At 47.2% G+C, this 22,490-nt stretch overlaps 1 long non-coding RNA gene across 2 annotated transcripts in view; it reads left to right on the top strand.

Moving 5' to 3' along the window:
• The first annotated feature begins 4,355 nt into the window (after window positions 1-4,355).
• Window positions 4,356-22,490, top strand: part of LOC144149111 (uncharacterized) — a 28,519-nt gene continuing 10,384 nt past the window's right edge. The window contains exons 1-2 of one of the 2 annotated variants that reach the window (XR_013318188.1): window positions 4,356-4,848; window positions 6,442-6,504. This is a non-coding gene — a long non-coding RNA (uncharacterized LOC144149111). The remainder of the gene's footprint in view (window positions 4,849-6,441; window positions 6,505-22,490) is intronic. The other variant, XR_013318187.1, reaches the window with a different exon arrangement.

The raw sequence follows: 22,490 nt of genomic DNA on the forward strand, positions 1-22,490 counted from the left end.
ATTAAGGGTAACAGAGTGGATCCCTAGAGAAGGCAAGCGCTGCAGGGGGCGGCAGAAAGTTAGATGGGCAGATGAGATCAAGAAGTTTGCGGGGATAAATTGGTCACAGTTGGCACAGGACCGAGGTAATTGGAGAATAATGGGAGAGGCCTTTGCCCTGCAGTGGGCGTAGACAGGCTGGTGATGATGATGATGATGATCCCCGGCTGCAAGTGACGTAAGTCAGTACCACAATTTTTTGGTCTACTCTCGGTCCTACTGCCATTTCAATGCTTCGCATGTTGAGTAGTAGTAAAGGATAAATATTATTTTATAAAATATGTGGGGGATAGAAGGCAGTAGAAAGAAGGGAGTAGAAGGAAATAGAAAGACTTGAACTTGACCACGTTCAACGCCTCAACCCTTTCTAGCGAGGGAAGCTTAGCCGTACCATAAGAGCACGTCTCAGACATTGAGTGGGATATTAATGTGGTAAGTGAGGTTAGAGGAACAGGTGAAGGCTTCATAAAACTAACTCACTGGCATATTCTGTAGTATCGGGGACCCCACGAAAACGAAGGACATGGGGTGGGATTTTTCAGCCACAGGGAACGTGGAAGAGTTTTTCAGTATTAACGAAAGGGTCGGAGTCCTAGGGATCAAGCTTAACTAGCGCTACAGGTTAGAGGTTACACCAGTGTATGCACCAACACCTAGCTACGAGGACGAGGCCGTAGATAGTTTCTACGAAGACGTCAAGTCAGCAATGAATAAGGGAACCGCGCAGTTCACAATTGTAATGGGAGACTTTAACGCAAGAGTAGGTGCAAAAAGAGTAGGAGAAAATCAGTGGGAAATTTTGAATAGTCCCGGTCGAGGTGACACACTGTCGAGGTGACACACTGGTTGGATTTGCAGAGAGAAATAACCTCTAACTAGTGAACACATACTTCAGCAAACGCAACAGTAGGAAATGGGAGTGGAAAAGTCCTGATGGGATGACAAAAATAGAAATTGACCATTTTGAGTGGCAACCGAGGTATTGTACAAGACGTGGAAGTACTAAGCAAGATTCGGTGGAGTGATCATTGGATGGTTAGGAGCAAAGTAAGGCTGAACATTAAAAGTAAAGAAAGAAGCTCGTATAAAGTAAGAAACCCAGAATCAAGTGAGTCAGAGACACAAGGCAGGAGTTTAAGATAACCCTTTAGAACATATTAGCGCTTTTAGATGGTCCGAACAAGGACAGTCTGGACACCCTAAATGATAACCGAACAAGAGCAATAACTCAGTCAGCAGTGGCTAATGAAGAAGCAGCATGTAGGAAACAAGCGGCAAAACTATCTAAGCAAACAAAGGAGCGTAGTTCGAAGCGTCAGAAGATAAAATTGTAGAGTACGGTGGATCAAACTCAACTAGCAGAGCTGTACAAATCGATAAACACACGTAAAACACATGACATTCGTGCGTACAACCAGGCTGTCTTCGAGGAAAGGTTGCAAAAAGGAGGAAGCTTGAGGGCAGAAAGGAGGAAGCTGGCTATTGGAAGAGACAGAATGTACCCACATAGAGGTGAATAGGGTACTATTGCGCACAATATGGGCGAGATAATAAAACTCGCGGGGCGATTCTACACCAGGCTATACGCCAGCGACATTGGACCTTGGGAAACTACCAAGCCTACAAGCTTTGCTTGGGATGTTGCATCAGTAACGAAAGAGGAAGTTGAAAAGGCACTTCTGGGCACTAAGAGAGGGAAAGATGCAGACGGCTACAAGAGGGTAGAGAAATAATATTAGAAAAGCTCGCTAAAGTGTTTTCATATCATTTAAGGATTTTTAAAGCACCGAAAGCCTGGAAAAACGCCAACAATGTTTCCATTCACAAGAAGGGAGATAACAAAGATCTTAAGAACTGTAGACCCATCAGTCTTCTGCGGTTGTATACAAGATTTTTACGAAGATAGTAGTCAGCCGCATAACCACCAGCCTAGACTTCCAGCAAACCTGGGTACAGGCTGGCTTTACAAAAGGGTACTCTACAATGAAGCACGTAAATGTCATGAACGAAGTAATATAAAAATGCTAAGAGTATAACAAATCCATTTACATGATATATATACAGAGACAATGAAAAAACGTTAGATTCAGTAAGCACCGCCTAAATGATGGACACCTTAAAACACGTAGGGATAGAAAATGGCTACCCAAGACTCTTAGACGACATATATGAGGAATGCACGCGCAGATTTAGCCTTCAAAAGGTCAGTGATAAATTACCGATCCTACAGGGAGTGCGGCGAGGCGATACCAACGCACCAAAACTGTTCAAAACATGTCTAGAGAGTGTATTCCGGAGGCTTGACTAGAAAACGAATAAACGGCCGATACTTGAGCCATTTATTGTTTGCAGGCGCCACAGTCTTGCTCAGTGAATCTGCAGAGCAACTCCAAAACATAGTTGAGAACTACAATCAGAGAGCTTTGCTGTGGGGCTAAGGAGAAGAATGAATAAAACTAAAGTGATGTGAAATAAACATGCTGAACGCGCGTTTTTCAGCATAGGGGACGAAACACTGGAACAAGGAAAAGAACATAACTACCTTGACCTGATGGACAGTGCTGAACCAAAACACGAGAAAGAAAGCAGGTGCAGAATAGGACTGGGTTTGGGTCCATTCGGCAAGCACTCGCAAATAATGAAAAGTAACATACCTCTATCCCCCAAAAGAAAGGTATTTAACCAATGCGTCCTGCCAGTTATGACACACGCAGCGGAAACTCTGTGCCTTACTAAACAGTTATAAAACAAACTTAGATCGGCCCAACGTCCCGTGGAGCGCATAACATTAGCAGTAACGCTTAGGGCCAGAAAACGAGTTACCTGGATTAGGGAGCAAACTCGGAATGTTGATATCATAGTCCAGGTTAAGAAAAAGAAACGGACTTGGGTGCCATTTACGGCGACGAACTTACAGCCGGTGGCACAAAAGGATAACAGAATGGACATTCAGAGGTGGGTCTAAAAGAAGGGGAAGGCCATTAACTCGACGGAGAGACGAAATGTGAAAATTAGGAGGCAAAGAATGGACTCGGGCAGCCCAGGACAGAAACAGGTGGAGGTCATTGGGGAGGCCTTCGCCCAGGAGTGGATTAAATACGCAGTTGTTGATGATGATGAGAAATAATAGATTTGTGGATGAGGACCCAAAGCCAGGGCTCCGTATTCGGAAGCACCCAGCCTTGCTTTTCGGAGCCCGTCTACCTGGTTTTAAAAACTGGATAGGCTAGAGCGGCCTCATATGCTTCTTTAAGGGTAATAAGGTTTGTGTTGTTTGGCGGAGGACGTGAAATCCGGCACTCGCCTGTTGCGTGGGAAAGCGGGGACGCGGGGGGGAGATAGCGTCCGGGGCTTACTTAGGTGGATATAGCCTGTTAAATGCGTACACTGGGCCGGCGCACTCGCGACTACTGCCGAATTAGCTACGTTGCTTGCTTCCTTTAGGAGCGGCATGATTGATGGTTACATAAGCAAGAAAAGGTCGAATGAGCGTTTGGCTTTGGGCTTAACTATGCAGCATTTATGGGGAGTACGGAAGTGTTTTTTTGTGTATTGGGTTGCGGAAGGGGCGGGAAGGGGTGGGTCGGGAAAGGATACCGGCCAGAAAATACTGTAGACGCTACACTTGTACGTTACACAAAAATAGACAGGAGTTTGAGCGCCGGATCTATCCCTGGTCAATTACGTGCCTGGGATGACTGGGCTTCGGATTGATTTAGGCCGGGCTGGTTTGTGTACGTGTACTTGTTATGGTTTACAAAGCTGTTTGTGAAAGGGGCCTCAGTCAGAAATACGGCGGTTCTGTGCTACAACGATCAACGCTTATGTCCGTTGAAGAGCGTGCGAACTGCCATAGACTTGGATCAACTGCGACCTTATCTTGTGGGTAGACGGCATGCGTAGAATTGAATGTGACTGGTCACCGCAACCAAAATCGTTTTCACAACAATATAAATAAGTAATGTGGTGGTGGGTGCAGTCAAAGCCCACCCCAGTGCCAAATGTCCGCAGCGTGGTAAATCTCGCGTGAGATTTACCACGCTGGAATGGTGAAAAGCTGTCTGAATGTACGAAGTCACCTCAGCAGGAATTGTTTAGTAGGAGCGCGACAGTGAATTACTATTTAAATAAAAAAGCAGGTTGATTTTAGCAAATAACGCGGGCATATCTTCCTAGTGTGAAGTAAAGCCGAACAAAAGTGTAAAAAAAAACAATTGACGTTGGAGTTGTGCCTGCATATGTCGAGCAAGGGTAAGCTTCGTTTCCGGCTCGTAAGTTCCGGGAAGGAAAAACCATTGTAACGGGGCGTTACGAGTTGCTGGCAGGGTTAATTTCTATCAGATTAGTTATTTTTCTTTATAGTCCGACTTAATTTCCAGAATCGTTGGGTTTCAGTCCACGGGATAAAATTACTTGGGTGCCATTACTTCTAAATATAGCAAACGGACATAAACAGACCCTGATATCTAACAGCAGTGCCGCTCGTACTAGATACCCCTTTTCCCTGGCGCTCATTACCCTCTGTTGGGAGATAATTAGTAGAGATATTGAACAGGCGATCGGTATTAACTCTAGATGGTGAAGGTGATGAAAATGCAGGGGCAAAAAAAAAAAAAACGTCCCCAGCGTCACATACATGATAAACCATGCCAAAGCCAGAAATTACCAGTAGGAGACAAGTACAATCGAATGAAACCATTACTGCCTTATTGTCTTTTTTTTCTTTTTAAAAGGAGTTTTCCCAACGAAGCCCTGAATCCGCCGAGATGAAGTTTCTTCTGCTGACCTTTGGCTTGCTTATGCTTACAGGTAGGCACATCTTGAGTGTGTGTAGAAAAGATTGAGCATTCGCAATAAATGCATTTTAGACGAGGAAGACAGTAAATTCTTAGCGTTAGGTTTCTTCTTAGAGAATACTTACCAATGATAAATTCAGCGGGTGAAGTCTAAAGTATAAATATCAGCTGTTACGTCTTTAAAATACACATTCCTTTATGCACCTTGTCAAAATTAAGGGCAAACCATTTGCAGCTTGTATAAGAGGAAAAGGGGGGGAGTGGTTGCCCCTGGAGGATTGGAAGTTATTCTTACAAAGGTGCCTAGAAGCAGCGATGACGATTACGCACTTATTTGGGTCCTTCGTGGCTTCTCGGGAGACAAAGTCGTTCAAAACTATAATCACATTGTGCTCATGGAGCCAAAACTGTTTTGGGGGGCCCTTGATACTTCTTTAAGCAGTGAGCGCTTTCTATTCCCCAGTTAAATATTTTGTGAATTTTGAATTTGCCATATAGCTGATGGAAATGCGAAAGAGCTTCAAGGGGCACTTAAATCTGCTTACCTCATTGAAAACAAAAGGACTGCGATACTTGTCAACAACGTTTTTGCCGAAGCATCTTTTTTGCGTCTCTTTCTTTGCTTTCGGTCCTTTTTCTTTTGGCGGGAACTATTGTTCCTGCATTCTGTTCTCGCACGCGTGTTCGCGTCTTTTTATTCGCTTTAGCTTATTCGTCTTAGAGCGCGAATTGCTTCAGCAAGCAGACGGACACACGCTGTAGCTTTCTTAGAATCAGGGTTCTCCGCAGGAGGTACGTGCAGCTTTTCTGCTCGCGGGCCATCACATTGGGGTGTACCAGGGCAAAACACAATTCTATAACTCGAATTTCTAGTAGCCTGAAGCCTTCGGAGTTGCCCCTCAAAACTCCCGACTCCTGGGCACTGACCAAAGTCGGTCTGTGCCACGAACAAAAGAACAACAGCAACGACAACCTCTTTTACTGTACCGCGGATAAAGGAACGAGCACACTTGCGGCGCACCGCCGAGCGATTGGAACCGAGACCCATTTTTGCCGTTCCGTATAGCGCCAAGACCAATCCGGTGTGACGCCGCGATGGTAACGTGTCGTGCAAACGTGTTCCGGCAGGAAACACGACTGTAGAAAGAGTATGTTGCAGCTTTGTTGCCATTAACAGTAGAGAACTTTTTTCTGTTGTGTGTTAACGTTGCGAAGCAACAAATATATTCTGCTTTTGTGTCCCTCATTTTGTTAGTTTCAGCGGCCTCGAGAAAATGAAAAAGTGACAGACAGCTTTGAAAAGTGCCCGAGAGAAATGTTTGAAACTAGGACGGTACAACACGAAGTTTTTGATTGACTTTGCCAAGGCCATAATTAAATCAAGATACAAAAATATTTTAAAATTAGAATTCAGTGACGCAATGCAGAAAACACTGGAAATCAGCAATAAACATGCAATCTTTGCTGTTTATACTCGGTCTTCCGAGAAATGTCCCAATTGTGCTGATAGGAAGCGATACAATTGGTAAACAATGTTAAATAATTTGCAGCTTACCCCTTTTGTCTTAAAAATGACAGCATAATTTGCCGGCGCATGTTCACGCAGCCTTTCTTGACGGTGCAAATGCTGAAACGACTCAACAAAGCAAGGCAGTTCACCCTCGAGTTCGTAAGTATGCCATTTGCGTATGCCCATGGAAATCAAAAATATCAGCCAACATTCGTCATCACACAGTCATATTTATGAGCCTTGTTGAAGGGGCCATGACGACAAAACACAGGTTTGTTTTATTCGAAAGCATCGCTGTTGTATAGTGGACTGAGTGCTTGTCGAAGACCATATGATGCTTTATTCCCCAAGAAATTCAACAGTGCAGGCCAAGTGTTCAATTTTCCCGCTGCATCGTTTGTTTCATGATGTAGTCGATGACGTATGCAGGTGCTCTACCTGAAACGAATGTCAGTATGTCCCCCAAGTATTCCGCGAACAGGGAAATACCTTTTATGACATTCTGTATCCTTTCTTGTCCCAGATGACTCTACGATACTTCTCAGGACCGCCGTCGGCACTCGCTTTTTTTTCACCAGATTTGTTCTTCGGAGTTATTGTTCGACGTCAGTATATTATATGCTTATATCGAACCGTGATTTCTGTGTACATATTTATGTTGTTGGACTGCGAATTAAGTCATTTTTTCTATTTTTTGTTTGTTCCGCCTAATCTGACTGCGCTTATCGCTGTGTTTATTGCGCTTGTTGTATTACGCGTTTTTAAACATTATTATTTTTCTGTGTGTGTACAACCTGATACACTTGTCGCGTGCCTTTTGAGGAATTTCTTTGCTTTTCTATGTAAGCCACTCCCCTCTACAATGCTGTATGCCCTGACGGCACAATATAAATATAAATAAATAAATAAACAAATAAATAAATAAACAGCAGTTTGCACCAGTGTTGCGGAATGGGCATTCTTATTACATTCCAATTCCAATCCGAGGAATTAGAACTTGTCACGATTCCATTCCTATCAATTTTTTTATTCACAGAAGTTAGACCATTCCCACTCCTCAAATGAACGGGCAGTTCAATTCCATTCCTTTTTTTACTCAAGGTAAAAACTGCCTCGTTGGGCTGTATGGTGTTACCGAGGAACACAACATGAATCTTACCTTATCATACGCATTGAAAACTAGCAAAGTATGCAAAACGTGTCACCTGTCGCTAAAGTACGGAGAGGGTAGCAGCTTGGTGACATATCGCGTGCAGAACAACCATCCTACTAATGGAAAAAGGAGCAGAATCACACTGCCTATTTTTACATAACAAGTAGCGGGAGTCCACAGTTTTTGCATGTTAGCTTGTTCTAATGATTTGTTCTTGCGCGACCCGATATGAAGCCGCTATTACGTTGATGTCTGCTTTTTTCGTTGTGTTGTACGTCTGTCGCGTGCTATCTTGATTTCTGCATCCCGCACTGCCAGACCAGCGCCATCAGCATGCTGTGGCTAACTCACGGGCGCGTCGCGCGCGCCTAGCTCACATATACACGCACTTAAAATGCTTACGTATATGATTTTCATGTTCCATAAATACGCCCATTGGCCGTCGGCCCTCAGTCTCCAGTGGCTCAAAAGCAACTGACCACGGTGGCGGTCAGACCTGTGACGCTGCAGGGGGTGCTAAGAATCCCTGGACCCGGACATGGCGCGATTAATATGAAACTGGCAACGTTTAACACAGAACTTTATCTAGCGAGGCGAGTCTAGAGGTGTTGTTCGAGAAATTAGAGGGCATTAAATGGGATGTAAGGGGCTTAGCGATTTTAGGAGTACAGGTGAAGCGTTTACAGCGCTGAAAAATGGATACGCGCTATGTTACCATGGTCTAGAGGACAGAAGTGAACTGGGAGTGGGATTTCTAGTCAATAAAAGCATAGGTGGCTACATAGAAGAATACTATAGCATTACCGAAAGGGTAGCCGGTCTTGTTATTAGGCTTAATAAGGAGTATAAATTCAACGTGGCACAGGGCTACGCGCCTACATTTAGCCATGACGATCAGCTAGTTGAACGCTTCTATCAATCTGTGGAATCGGCAACGGCTAACGTAAGAACACAGTATACCGTAGTTATGGGAGACTTCAATGCTAAAGTAGGCAAGAATCAGGCTGAAAAGAAGGCAGTTGGGAACTGTGGTCTGGGTTGTAGAAATAACCGAGGGGACTTATTAGTCGATTCCGCACAGCGGAATAGTCTACACATCATGAATCTGCAAACGGGAGCACCGAAAGTAGACGTGGAGGAGCTCGAATGGGGAGAATAAAAATGAAACTGGCTTCATACTAAGCGATACCCTTGGCGTCATGCGGGATAGGGAAGTGCTCGGAAGGGTGAGGTGAATGACCATCTGATGGTAAGATCTCGAATTAGGCTAGATTTGAGGAGAGACTGCAGCAAGCTAGTACGAAAGAAGCTGATCAAGACGGAAAGTTAAAGAATTCAGGATCGTGCTGCTGAACCAATATCCAGCTCTAACCGAGGAAACAGACTTTACGACACAGGAAGAGAGCGACAATCTTACACGCAGTATCACAGAGTGTGCAGTAGAAATCGAAGGTACGATAGCTAGACAGGATACCAGTAAACGTTCCCAGGAGACGAAAGATTTCATTAGGAAACGGCAAAGCATGACAATCTCCACTCCAGCCTGACAGAATAGAACTAGCGGTGCTTTTGAAGTTAATCAATAAGGGTAATACAGCTGACATGCGGAAGTATGATACGGAGACGATCGAGCATGCTGTAAAGAATGGAGGCATCCTGAAAGCAGTGAAGAAGCGTCTAGAATGGGGAAAAATCTGATGTATGATGCACTTAAAGACAACCAAGGCAATGCCATCACAAATAGGTATAAAATAGTTATATTAGCCAAGGAGTTCTATACAGATCTGTACAGCAGCCGCGATATCCAGGATAATACCGAACGAAGAAGATGTTCAGAGGAGGTAGATATCCACCAGTAACGACAGATGAACTAAAGAAGGCTTTGAAAGAAATGCAAGAGGGCAAAGGACCTGGTGGGGGTTAGATAACAGCAGACCTCATGGGGGATGGCGGGCAAATTGTACTAGTAAAGCTGGCAAACCTGTATGCAGAATGCCTAAGGACCGCGAGTGTACCGGAATCTAGGAAGAACTCGAACATCATCCTAATCTACGAGAAAGAAAAATTACAGGCCGATCTGCTTACTGTAAGTCGTCTACAATGTTCTTACAAAGGTAATCGCTAACAGAATTTCTGCCATCTCAGATTTCAGCCAGCCTAATGAACAAATGGGGTTCCGTAAAGGCTATTAAACAATGAACCATATTCGCAGGATGAATCAGGTGATAGAGGCATGCGCAGAGTGTACTCTCCCTCTATATATAGCCGTCATAGATTATGAGAAACCACTTGACTTGGTCGAAACCTCAGCAGTCATTCAGGCATTGCGGAATCAGGGTGTAGATGAGCATTACGTAAGTATACTAGAGGATATCTACAATGGCTCTACAGCTACATTCGTCCTCTATAAAGAGAGCCGTAAAATACTTACAAAGAAGTGCGTCAGACGAGGGGGCACAATCTCTCCAATGTACTTCTGTCACAAACGGCCGGCCAAGTCATACATTTTTCATTCAGCGGCGGACATGACGGCTTCCCCAGCAGGGCACGGCCATTTCTCGTCGCGCTTCGGCACCTGAGTCGCCTCTTGACCATAGGTCGGCGTACTCACTCGTGAGAACACTCATTTGTACTCATTTGTACTCAAACTCACGAGTGAGTACGATGATGATTGAGTACACACCCAGAAAAAAAAGGTGAGTATGATGACGAATGAGTACAGAGTAAGTCTACTACTCGTGAGTACAGTACTCATGAGTACACTACTCATGACTATGAGTACTCATGAGTACAGTATTTATGAGTATGAGTGCTGATGAGTTTGAGTACTAATGAGTATGAGTACTCATGAGTACACAGTACTCGTGAGTACACAGTACTCATGAATACACAGTACTCAAGAGTACACAGTACTCATGAGTACAATACTCATGAATACTGGTTTTCCGAGTGCTTGCGCTCTTGAGTATATGCACTCGTGAGTACAGTAGTGCAAACAAGTTTTATCACGAGCTCGAGTCCGGGCGCGCGTGTACGAGTCGCAAACATTTAGCGGTGCCGCTGTGCAGCTTAACAGTCAAGGATGGCAAAATTAGACAACGAAAGCTGCACCTCCCCCCTTTCCCGGTCCCTGTTTGGCGCTGTAAGCGTTTCTCGGCGGTCGCTCGCAAAGGGGTCACGGTGAAGAGGGAAAAACGAAGGGGTGAGGGCCCGGCGGGAAACACGGCCGCTGTTGCTCTTTTCCTATGGCACTTGTTGATTTCCGCAGTTATTTTTGTTGACGCGGCCTGTGAACGAGTGGCGGCTTCATTGCGTTTGCTCCCTTCCAGTTGTTTTAGGGGAGAGGCGGTGGAGGCTGCTAACAATGCGCGCACTAGGCGCACTGAAGTCTCTCTTTTTCGCTCTTCAGAAATTTCTGCAGACGCATGTCACGCTGTGTCGTCGTTTCGTGAGCCGAACCACTCATTTCAACAGTCGCGGTTAATTTACGTAACTCGCGTCAAACCGACTGCGTGGTTTGTAACATTAGTCTTACCGAAATTTTCCGGACCATTCCGCTGTGCGTATTCAAGCGACAATTTGTCTGATGTACGTGCGCCCATATGGTTTTATTAGATTCTCGTTTTGAAACATTTTGCTCAGGTTCGCTAGTAATATGGTCTCGTGTAGTGCCATTTACAAGTGAGCATATAGCCCCACCGTACAGGCGCGGCGGTGGAATTTGACCCAGCAATGGAAATAAAATATCTGAGTACACCTAAGCACGTTTGTGAGTTGTGAATCGGACATCCTAATATCCAGTTGAACGCGTGCGACGCCTTGTTTAGCCTCGCATATTTAGTTTAGCCTCGCATAATTAGTTAAACATTTTATTTTTTTTCTGTTTAGCCTTTCATTCGAGCCACGACCTAGCTAAGATGTCAGTCGACAGGATCAGGATTTGAGGCCATGTGAGGACGAACGGACGAAGAGACGAACAACGTGGACGAACCGCACCACGACTACGAGAGTGCGGCACGCAGACGTGAGGCACCGAGGGACTCCATGTCAGTGGTGGTCGACACACTGCTGTGTTCAACGGAATGCTACGTCCTATGCTCTGCGAAGAAACAGCAATTCGTGAGCGCACTACGATTCCGAAGGCTACCCTGCTCTGGCCGTAAGCACGACATCGTCTTGCGTCTTCTAGAGGACAACGGAGAACGTCGCCATCTCTCCAAACGAACGAATGTGCCAACGCTAAAAGAACGCTGGGCAGACGTTTTCTCGAAAATCACGCTGGCCGACGCCGGCTGCTCCTCATGAGGCGCACGCATGCGTGCACTCGGTATTTTTTGTATTTTTTCTGGCACGTCTCTTCGGCGGAAATAAAAGCCCAAAAAGCTCTGCTTTAAACAAACGTTTGAGTTCCTAGGGGAATTGAACCTGCGTCACCAAAAGAGGAGCCCGATTTGTTACTGTGGCCCGGTGTTATCTGTTTACTTTCCCAGCGGTTCTGCGGAAGTCACCCGCCGCGGTGGCTCAGTGGCTAAGGCGTTGCGCTGCTGAGCACGAGGTCGCGGGTTCGATTCCCGGCCGCGGCGGTTGCTTTTCTGATGGAGGCTAAAAGCAAAAATGCCCGTGTGTACGAGATTTTGGCGCACGTTAAAGATCCCCAGGTGGTCAAAAATAATCCGGAGCCCTCCACTACGGCGCGCCTCATCGCCTGCGTTGCGTCGGCGCGTTAAACCCTACAATCAATCAGGTTATGCTTAAGTCAGCCAATGCGTACGGCGTGACACCGGAACGTGAGTGCACGTGAGTTTATTTATACTCAGCTTAATGCGCCAACGCTAAACAGGTGATGACTGCCGCCATAGTGGAGGGCTCCGGATTAATTCTGACAACAGCTGATGTCAACGGACACCGAGTCATCTTCCTATCTGTTGATTGTCTAATTGGGTTATTGCCAATTTTTCGCACACATCGCTTGCCGTATTTTGCCCGAAACATAGGCTTGGCAAGGAAGACTGGAGATTTCACAACGTTTATATAACGTCCGCATGAATTGCCGGCAGCTTCTCGGCAGAAGGACCGGCGATGTGTACGTCATAAATAATGACCGGGAAGTTCCCAGGAAGTACTGCTGCAGCGACTTCCCTCGGTACTTGTTCGAGTCTACAAGGTCGATCCCTGCACGTACCGCCAGCACGCTATACATCGTTTGCAAGCAAGGCAACATAAAACCACCCATTGACTTGGGCAGCCTCAGAAGCGCTCGCGACAATGTTTATATTTTGCCTGCCATAAACAACTATTAAAACTTCGTGGTGAGCTGTCGGGTGAAATGGCGCGGCGGTTTTTTTTTGCTGCGCGTGCCGCATAAAAAGACGCCGCCGAGACGGACGACTTAATTATGTAGCATCACTCTGCGAGGGAAAGCCAGAAATTTTCTGAAACGCAAGACACTGCTCCGCAATCTCGAGGAGGCGCTTCCACGTACTACGTGCCTGTTCACCCGAGGAATGGAACACCACACTAAATACTCGAACACCCGTCACCCATTCTACGGCGCCCGCCAAGCCAGACGAAAATGTGCCAAAACGCACCGCCATACGTTTTCCTCTTTTCAGTCGAGCTCCAGACAGTTCACCATACTTATGAAATAGCCGCATAAACGCTTGATAAGTGTCCTCGTCCTGAATGAACAGGGACACATCGTTCGCATACGCGGACACTGTAATTTGGCCTATGCCTGGCAACGGACATCCGCGAATGGCAGTGCTTGCATCAATACGGCGGAAGAGCGGTGCGAGACAAATGACAAAAAGGAAAGGCGACAAGGGGCAGCCCTGTCTTTTCCCACGGGTGACAGAGAACGGACTACTTAAAAGCCCGCTAACGAGGATTCGAACGCTCACGTCTGAGAACAACAGCTCGAGCATAGCTACAGTCTGGCGGAAAGCCATATTGACGCAAAACGCCTAGCAGGTATCGGTGTTCCACTCTGCCGAAAGCCTTCGCTTGATCGAGACAGATGAAGCACCCAGAAGCGCTTATCCTTGTTGCGGAACTGAACAAATCGCCCGTGAATGCCAAGGATGACGAAATTATGCAAGCTAGACGCTGCACTTTTGTGCTCGGCTGATAATATCGGGCAAAACGGTACTAGCGCGTCAGGCCAAAATGGATGCAAAACTCTTGTAGTCAGTATTCAGGAGTGTAATCGGTATACGCCTGCGGCTGCGTAGGACCCTGTCTGGTTTTGTGATCAAGATGAAATGTCCTTCACGGAAAGATTCTGATCCTACGCCACGCTGAAGAAAGCCGTTCACTATGCCGAAGAGTGCACCACAAATGGCCGGAAAAAACTTCTTTTAAAATACAGTGGGGATACCACCATGCCCAGGCACCAATGCACCATTCAATTTATTAACATACTCACTCCATCCGTCGGCCCCCACAGGGCACACAGCAACTCAATCAGGTCATTTGGCACACAAGGCAGCCCCCCCCCCCCCTCCCACATAATGCGCTAAGCTTGTGCTCAAATTCCTCTGCATCCCAAGACACATGCTCCCTCGAGAAATGGGTGTCGAAATGTCCCACGAATACTTCGGATATATCGCAGCCCTAGTGCTAACCGCTCCATCAGCGAGTGTAACTTCTGGAACAGTGGCTAATCCAACCTCGACAAGTGAGTCAGCTGTAATATGCCGGAGTACGGTGGGATCCGAGACAGGCCATCCCAAAGTCTGAGCACGGCTCGCCGCTTGTAATGACTGCTGTAAGAGGGACTCCTAGTGTATTTTTAACAGGTTGATATAGCCCCGCATCGCGAAGGTCAAAGTGCCCCCTCTCGTACGATTCGAAGTCTCCTCAACGTGTCATTTAGCGGGGCCGTGATGCACACCTTGTGCGTACGACCCTCCTTAACTAAAAGCACGCGCCAGTGGTCCTTCTCATCCCAAGGGAGAGAACTGAACGGGCGCAGGGCAGTCAAAGAAGCAGTGAGTCGTGTATTAATCATCGCGGTGGTGCCCAGAGCAGCACCTTCGCTTGACACCTCGGCAGGCTGGCTGAAGGAGGCCCGGGGTAGCTCGGGGAAGTCGCTTGTACTCTGGAAGACCTGCTGAATGTGGGGCACGTGAGGTGCCTCAGCAAAATTGCTCGCTGCGTCCGCACAGGAGCGGGGCCGCCGACAGCCGGCGGTGGCATGGTTGCCCTTGCATCCACGACACTGGGCAGTCCAGTCGACATCGTCGTGACCGTGCACATAGCAGCGACCGCACCAGGGGGTCTTTCAGTTATTAACGTGATGATCGGCCTGGCCACAGCGGGCGCATACCCGCCGCACACGTCGCTAGTCGAACTGCGCCTTGAAACCTCGAATTTTCATGAAGTTGGACACGGCCTTGGCCATCTCCCCCTTTACAGCTGGCATGCCGGTCATGATATGCTTGAGGCTCTTCCACCTTGGCTGGTTGACGTTGAGGAACTTTCCATACGGTCTCAGTGCTGCCGCGAGATCCGCGTTAATCACTAAGGGGTTCAGGCGGTACACCGTCACGTGTATAACCTTTATGCCTGCGCAGGCCACGGGGCACGGAACACAGTTCACAACGACGGCTCCTTTCTCAGCGATCGTACTAGTAGCAGCAGCCGTAGACGCCACCGCGCAGATCTTGAAACCACCCTGGAGCATCAAGGTGGGTAGGCCATAACTTTCTGAGATTTCCTAGAGGGCATTCACCAGGTCGTCTATTGCGACGTCCTTCGAGGCCATAAAGTAGAGAACATGTGTCTTGGGCGGTGGCCGAAAAACCTCCAAAGAAGCCATGATGACGTGTACTTATAGTCCAATAGACGGCGTCCAGGAGGGAGGTGCTACCAAAAGGTAAAACGCCATGGCGCCCCGCTGCAGGCAGGGCGAAATCAACAGAGCCACTCACTGATGAGGTGTCCTAACGGAGCGCACAGCCCGGAGCCCCACGAAACTCAATCCCCTATTTCCGGCACCAGGTAAGTACGCCTTTTCTTGCTTCGATCGAGCACCCCCGATCAGGTCTAGACTCAAAAGCCGGTGGGTATTTTAGAGTAACAAAAATTATAGGCCGTCTGTAAACAACTTCTGGTTGTGCTTGACGATTGCTGAAGCGCACAGGGAAAGCTACATAGATCTTTAACTCACGTTAGTTTATTTTGAACCGGTTTTATTCATTATACACTTTTCGTACGCCTTACGTTGTAGCGCGAGGTGTTGGAAAACGAGTGTTCCCGTGTTTTACTAAAGTGACTATATGAGAATACGACGACATGAAAATACAAAATATGAGTATACGACGGCAACAGCCCGAGCCCCTAGGGGACTTTGCCCCCTAATAAACGGAAATTCTCTGATCCGACTGCACGACCAACCACATCTCCCTACAAGCCATGCGTGGACAAATTGGCGCAGCTGCACGTAAAAAAACCAGAAAATGTTCGCAAACTGTTAGTGAAACGCACGGACTTTGAGCCAGAATGAAGGTCACCGTTCCGGCAAGACAAAAGTGCCGCTTATAAGGCATCTAATCTATCAATTATGCGCTGTCAGGATATTTCTTCACAAGGAACGCCACCAGTTCACAATCTGAAAGGGCGTTAGGGTGATTCCATTGCGCCAAAACTAAACACAGCATGACAGGAGGGGGTGTTGAGGAAGCATGTATGGGAAAACAGAAAATTACAGATAAACGGGGAATACCTGATCAATTTCAGATGTGCCGAAGACATTTTCTTGCTAAATGGGTCTGTGGAACACCTAAGAAATATGCTCGGGGAACTAAAATCAGAAATCAGGAACAAAGATAAATATGAAAAAAAAAAACATGTGAATGATGAATAAATATACCGAAAGCACGCTTTTCAGTCTGTGTAATGAAATGCTAATATAAGTAGAAGCGTGTATCTATTTTGCACCGGCTATCAGAATTGACCCCAACCACGAGTTCGAATATCGGTTCAGAATAGGTATCTATCACTCAAAAGGGAATATAAACACAATGCACCCTGCGGGTGATGACATACTGAGCGGAAACTTGGCGCCGTAGTAAACCACTAAAAAGCAAACGTAGGCCGGCTTAAGGGGCCATGGGGCAAGTAATGATCGGAGTAGCACTTATGGACAGAAAACGAGCTTCCTGGATCAAGAAGCAAACTCGAGTAGATGTTATAGTTCACATAAAGAAAACTAAATTGACTTGGGCAGGGCATGTAGTGAGAAGAAATGACAACCGGTGGACCACCAGTTCAACAGAGGGGATACCGAGAAAGGCCATGAACTAGATGGAGGGACGAAATAAGGAAATTTTGGGCAAAGAATGGACTAGAGCATAACGGGACAGGAGCCGTTGGAGGTCGATGGGAGACGCCTTCGTCCTGTAGTGGACCTAAGTATGGTGGTGATGATGATGATAAGACCGGCGTGTAGACAAAGCAAGCGTACGTTGCTTCATGGGCGAGACTGATAAATCACTACTTGTAATGCGAAATTAGCGAACACTGGGAATCACTGGTCTAAGTATTATAGCAAGTCGCATGACTGCAAACTAATTTTGAGAGAAATACGTAGGTAAACACGAAAGGTATCTATTTTTGGCCTCGCCGAACGTTGTTCATGTATCTTCTCGGTGAGAGGCGCTCGTGATGCGAGTGGACGTTGTGAGCGGCGCTCATGCTGCGGAGAGGGCACTGAATGGGCGACGCGCCCGCTTGAGAGTGACCTCCTTCTGTGAGGAGTACTCAGGATGGGGAGCGCACACACTGGGAGAGCGACGCTCATGCTTCCGAGTGCACACTCGGTTAGCAGCGGTCACACTCTCGAGTGACCATTTTTGGTGAGTAGCGCTCATACTACCTTGGGGATACTCAGTGAGCGGTGTGCACGATCAGGAGTGGCAATTCGTAGTGGTGGTGCTTATGATGGCGAGCGGACCCTCTGGGAGAGCAGCGCTCATGCTGCCGAGTGAGCACTCTGTTAGCAACGGTCACTCTTACGAGTGGCCATTTTTGGTGAGTGGCGCTCATGCTACGAGTAGATGCTCGGTGAGCAGCGTGCACGATCAGGAGTGGCTATTCATGGTGAGCGGCGCTCACGCTGCCGAGTGTACAGGCTGTTAGGAGCGTTCACACTCACCAGTGGCCATTTTTGGTGAGTGGCGCTCATGCTACCGAGAGGACACTCGGTGAGCGGCATGCACGATCACGAGTGGCCATTCGTGGTGAGCAGTGCTCATGATGTCGATTGGACTCTCGGTGAGTGCCGCTCCCGCGCTTAACTAGCCACTTTTGGGAAGTGGCGCTAATGATGCCGAGTTGCCGATCTTGGAGGGCAGCACTTAGCGATCAAATTCCACACTGCTAATGATAATATTCCACACCTTAAAATTTTTGCGTTTGAACTGCCTTTGCCGCTAGACGAATGGGCGTTTGAATTTTGAAACCATTTTGCATTGCGCCGTTCGTGTAAGTTGTGCTGCATTTCGCATATGACCCCCTCATATTACCCCCTACCCCTAAAAAAATATACTGCTCTTCCACTCTGTGAAGAAGGATGACTGGCAAAGGAACACGTCCTCGACGGAGTGCACAAAACAAAACACGTTTGTTTGTAATTTACGAGTGAGCATACTTCCTAGCCAATTCCCTGAATGCAATTTAGAAAAGACCCCAGCTTTATCCTAGCGGACAAAGGTAAAGATGTCTCTTCCTCTCCCGCGTCATAGGAATCTTGCTGTTTGTGTAACACACCAACCCCATGCACTCTACCACAGATGACAACGGACCGGTCGCATTGAGATGTTTGACGGCCACGTTGCACCTCACACCAACATAACGAATATGTCATGAGTAACGGTTGGAAACCTATAGCTGCGCGTTGCCGCCCCCTACCACCCTCCTCTCCCAACCCGTGCACGTATAAACCGGCAACCGGTCATGTGCGGGTGTTTAGAAGTGAAAGTTACTGTTTAACATGTCGCTCTTTAAGCCCTTTAAGCTGAACGAGTGATATTGACGCACGTCGGCGTTCCAACCAGGCCGCTTGCTGTTCATCCGGGAGATATTCACAGCTACGCAATCAGCTGGAATTTAGGCGGCAAAGGCAGCAGCGGCAGCAGCTTTCCGTGGTTTCTCCGCTCATTCACGCTTCTGTTAGGGCTGACCATCCTTAAGTTTCCGCTCTTCTTCCTCGAAGCGAGCGACATGCATCCATCACATCGCGAGTTAACACATCGAGAGCTTCGACCTCTATACTAGTGGACACACACTTGGGCGTCCCTTTAGCTGCCCAGTCGTACGTATATCATTCTCAGTGCAAAACACTAACCCAGACCCAAACCGCTAGATTTTGAGGACCGTTGACTGGGTGCATTGAGCCATGACACTGCCACGTTTAAATCTCTCCTCACCAGAACGGGTATGCCATCGGTAGCGGCATTAAGCCCTGCTGTGCGTGCTTGCCATCCCCCTTCACGCCCAACCCATGCACGCCTAAACCCGTGCACGACTAATAGGTGCCCAATTAGGCGTAAAATACCGTGGCGAATTGAGAGAGAAAGACTTTATATGCCACCAGAATAAGATCTATTATTATTATTCCGCCAGAAGAACTATGACCAGCTGGCCAATGAGGGCCGCCGACCGACACTCTTGCTCAGAATTACTTTCTAGGTAACGGACAATAATGTAATCATGCGAGCGTCTGTAGCGGATACTGCAACAAATACGGCACCACCTGTGCTCTCGAAGCACCAGTTCCTCTAGGTGTCACCCTCTCGGGATGAAGATTGAAGGCGGTGTACGGTTTGTCAGAGAGAGGGGCGTGTCGTTAACAATGATGCAGCGACAAAAGCGTAGGTAAAGTTTGAAACAAGCAATAAAGCGAAGAAAAATGTAAATTACACAAAATATGAGGTTCAATATACAGTAGAGTAAACACTTCGTATAAGAAAGTTTCCAGTACAGCAAACTGACTTCGTTATACTCAATACTTAGCTTCAATACTTCAGTGCACAGAAAGCCAATTTACTCTCGAAGCACGGCTCCAAATAAAGCTGAATTTTATATGAAACGATTTCCTCATATCGAGTGTTTACTGTAAATTTGTTTGGCAATTGAGGCAACATGTTAGCCGGTAAGTGTACTTGCAGCAAGGATATGAAGCCATTTTCATCGCTCTTAAAATTTCTCCATCACCTAAACCAGAGCAATTTTAACGAGTAGTTACTTCAAATAGTTCATTTAGGACCATTCCGAATATCACCAAGTTACTGCACCAAGTTCCTTTATCGCCAACCAGCCGCTTGAGTGAGCGCATTTTTTTGGGTGAACGCAATTAAGCCCTGAAGAACTTCGACTCTTGGGCAGGAACAGGAGCATGGGATGTAGGGTACACCTCTCTCGCCGTTGCCGCTGCTTAATATACAGAGAAACTGTTTACCTTTACCCCAACGGCAGGATCGTGCCTGCACGCAGACACAACTCCGAGCTGAGACGATGTGGCACACAAGGATTCGTTTTCCTCAAAGGAGGCTGAACAGAGCGCAATTTCACCGCTGCCCCTGGGATCTTCTCTTCTCTGCTTCTTCCATGACAGGACTACGCGGTATGGGGCGAGGATTTCTTTACAGACAGGCTGTTCGCGCAGCGTTGTGACGAAAATTGCGTGAGTCTGTCGTGGCGTACCGACAAACATCGCACGTGGTCGCTTCAGAACTGGAGTAAAATGCTCTGCACTGCTCTATATTGCAAAAAGCTGGAAAATATTATGCTGAAATTGCCGCTAAGACGGCTCGTTACGTTGGGTTTCAATACCTGTTACAATTAGTAATGAACGGTGAAGTTCAAACGTTGCCGCATTCCAAACGTGACCGTGCACCGAGGGAGCGTGGCTACAGAACTATTGGAACTCTCCGAAAACGAGGTACTTGTATATGCTACATAATTAAGATTTTTTTCTAAGTGGCGTGTTCCAATTTATAGGAAAAATATACTGAGTCGCCATGCATAACCCATATATGTTTTCTACCAAAAACTTCGGCGGTCCTCATCTTCATAGGTGTGCAAGGGCTGTAAATGTTCTTCAGTAGGACCTTTATTCACGTTAGGCCTGACAATACGCTCTGAGTTATGGCGAACTTTACAGGTACGCAGAACCCGACAAACATTGCGTGCGACTTCGCTTGGCAAATCTCAAGGGAAAATTCATGCCTGCGTACCATTAAGGCCAGCATAGACTGCAGTGCTCAAATAAACGCAGCTTTGTACCTAAATGTGGGGGGAGTGAGTGCATATTAAAAATGATTTACCTAACTATATAACACTGCCCCGCTCGCGATAACTTCCGGGAGAATGAGCGTCAGTCGCGCGGTCGCTAAATGGGTTGTGATGACAATACACTGCGCAGGATTTTATGGATTCTTGAGGGCTGTCCGGAAGTAATTGTGGGGTAAATAAATCTGCGGTAAAAATCTTCAGGACCACTAATTCGCAGCCGTCTGTTTATCACACTCATATACTACCTCTATGGGGATTCACCTCAATATTACGAGAGCAACCTTAACGGGATACAAATAACCTCGAATAAAATTGTCATAACGGCAAAAGTCCTGTATGTCTTATTGAAAAATTGAGTCGGCATAACCACGACACCGGCTCTCGGAACCAAAAAACAATTGAACCAAGGCAGGTCGGAGCGAACCAAAGCACGCGACGCGTATATAAGAAATTATTGTTTAGACATGCTCATAAATGACTGATTAGTGACTGATACTTGTGTTACGTGTTGTTTGTGTGTATAAGCTGCCCGTTACAATAGTAGGCCAGGATTTCGCCTTCAGAGCGCGTAAGAAGACACGAAGGCCCCTAAAAGCTTTTTTATTCACTTTCCTTTTACTACAGTACCCGTATACGTGTTCGTTGTAATGGTAAGGAAGGTGGTCGTTGGGAAAAGTAATGACTTCACAAGATTTTCTGTTGCTGCTTTCAAAGAGGAAGGACCCCATTTTTTCTTTTTATATTCATGAAAGACGTGATTAGGCAACGAAGCATCTTTCCCCGTAAAAAACGATTGAGGAGGAGGAGGAATAAACGTCCCTATGAAGAAGTTCGCCTTGGGGAAGAGTCCTTATTCCAGGACCCCTTGAGACCGTCCGGCTTCTTGGGCTCTCTTCACCAGCCAAAGCTGGTCATCAGGGTCCGAGCTGGACAGTGCTCTCTCCCAGTGCTCAGGGGAGGGGAAGGGCAGAGGGGGTAGGTCAGGGTTTTTATCACAGCCCCACACAATGTGGTAAAGCGTGCCCGGAGCCTCACAGAAGCGGCATTGCGAGGAGTAGAGGGTGGGAGCCAGAATGTGGGCTCTAGTTGGGTGGGGAACGGTATTGGTTTGGATACCTCGAAGGTGGTGTTCTTGTTCTTTGGTTAGATTTTTGTGTGGAGTAGGGTACATGGTTCGCTGCAGGCGGTAGTGCTGGGTGATTTCCTTGTAGGACAAAAGGGGACAGTCACGCCGCTGCTCGCCGAACTCCTGACTAGCCCGGTGTGTCAGATCGCGGGCATGCTGATGGGCAGCTTCGTTGCCAGGCACGTCGGCATGGGCGGGAGCCCAAATAATCCTTACGCGGTGTTGTGGAGGATTCTGCAGCAGAATTTGTGTGGCGGGGGGTGAGACGAAGCCGCTGGAGAAAGTTCTGCATGCTTGTTGGCAGTCCGTAATAATGATCTCTGCAGGGGTTTGAGCAATTGCTAGGGCTATGGCCGCTTCTTCTGCCTGTTGTGCATGGGTGGTAAGAATTGATACACTTGTGAGGAGGGCTTGAGCTGTAGTCACAACAGCAGTCATAGCTCTCCTCCCGGGATAGGAGGCTGCGTCTGTGTATACTGTGGTGGCGTTTTGGCCGTACCGTTTGAAGATAGCTTTAGCTCTGGCGTCTCTGCGATCCTGATGGTGCGTTGGATGCATGTTCCGGGGTAG

Source organism: Haemaphysalis longicornis, unplaced genomic scaffold (assembly GCF_048455015.1).
Source record: "Haemaphysalis longicornis isolate Haplotype H1 unplaced genomic scaffold, Haemaphysalis longicornis Haplotype H1 scaffold_8, whole genome shotgun sequence".
Lineage (NCBI taxonomy): Eukaryota > Metazoa > Arthropoda > Arachnida > Ixodida > Ixodidae > Haemaphysalis > Haemaphysalis longicornis.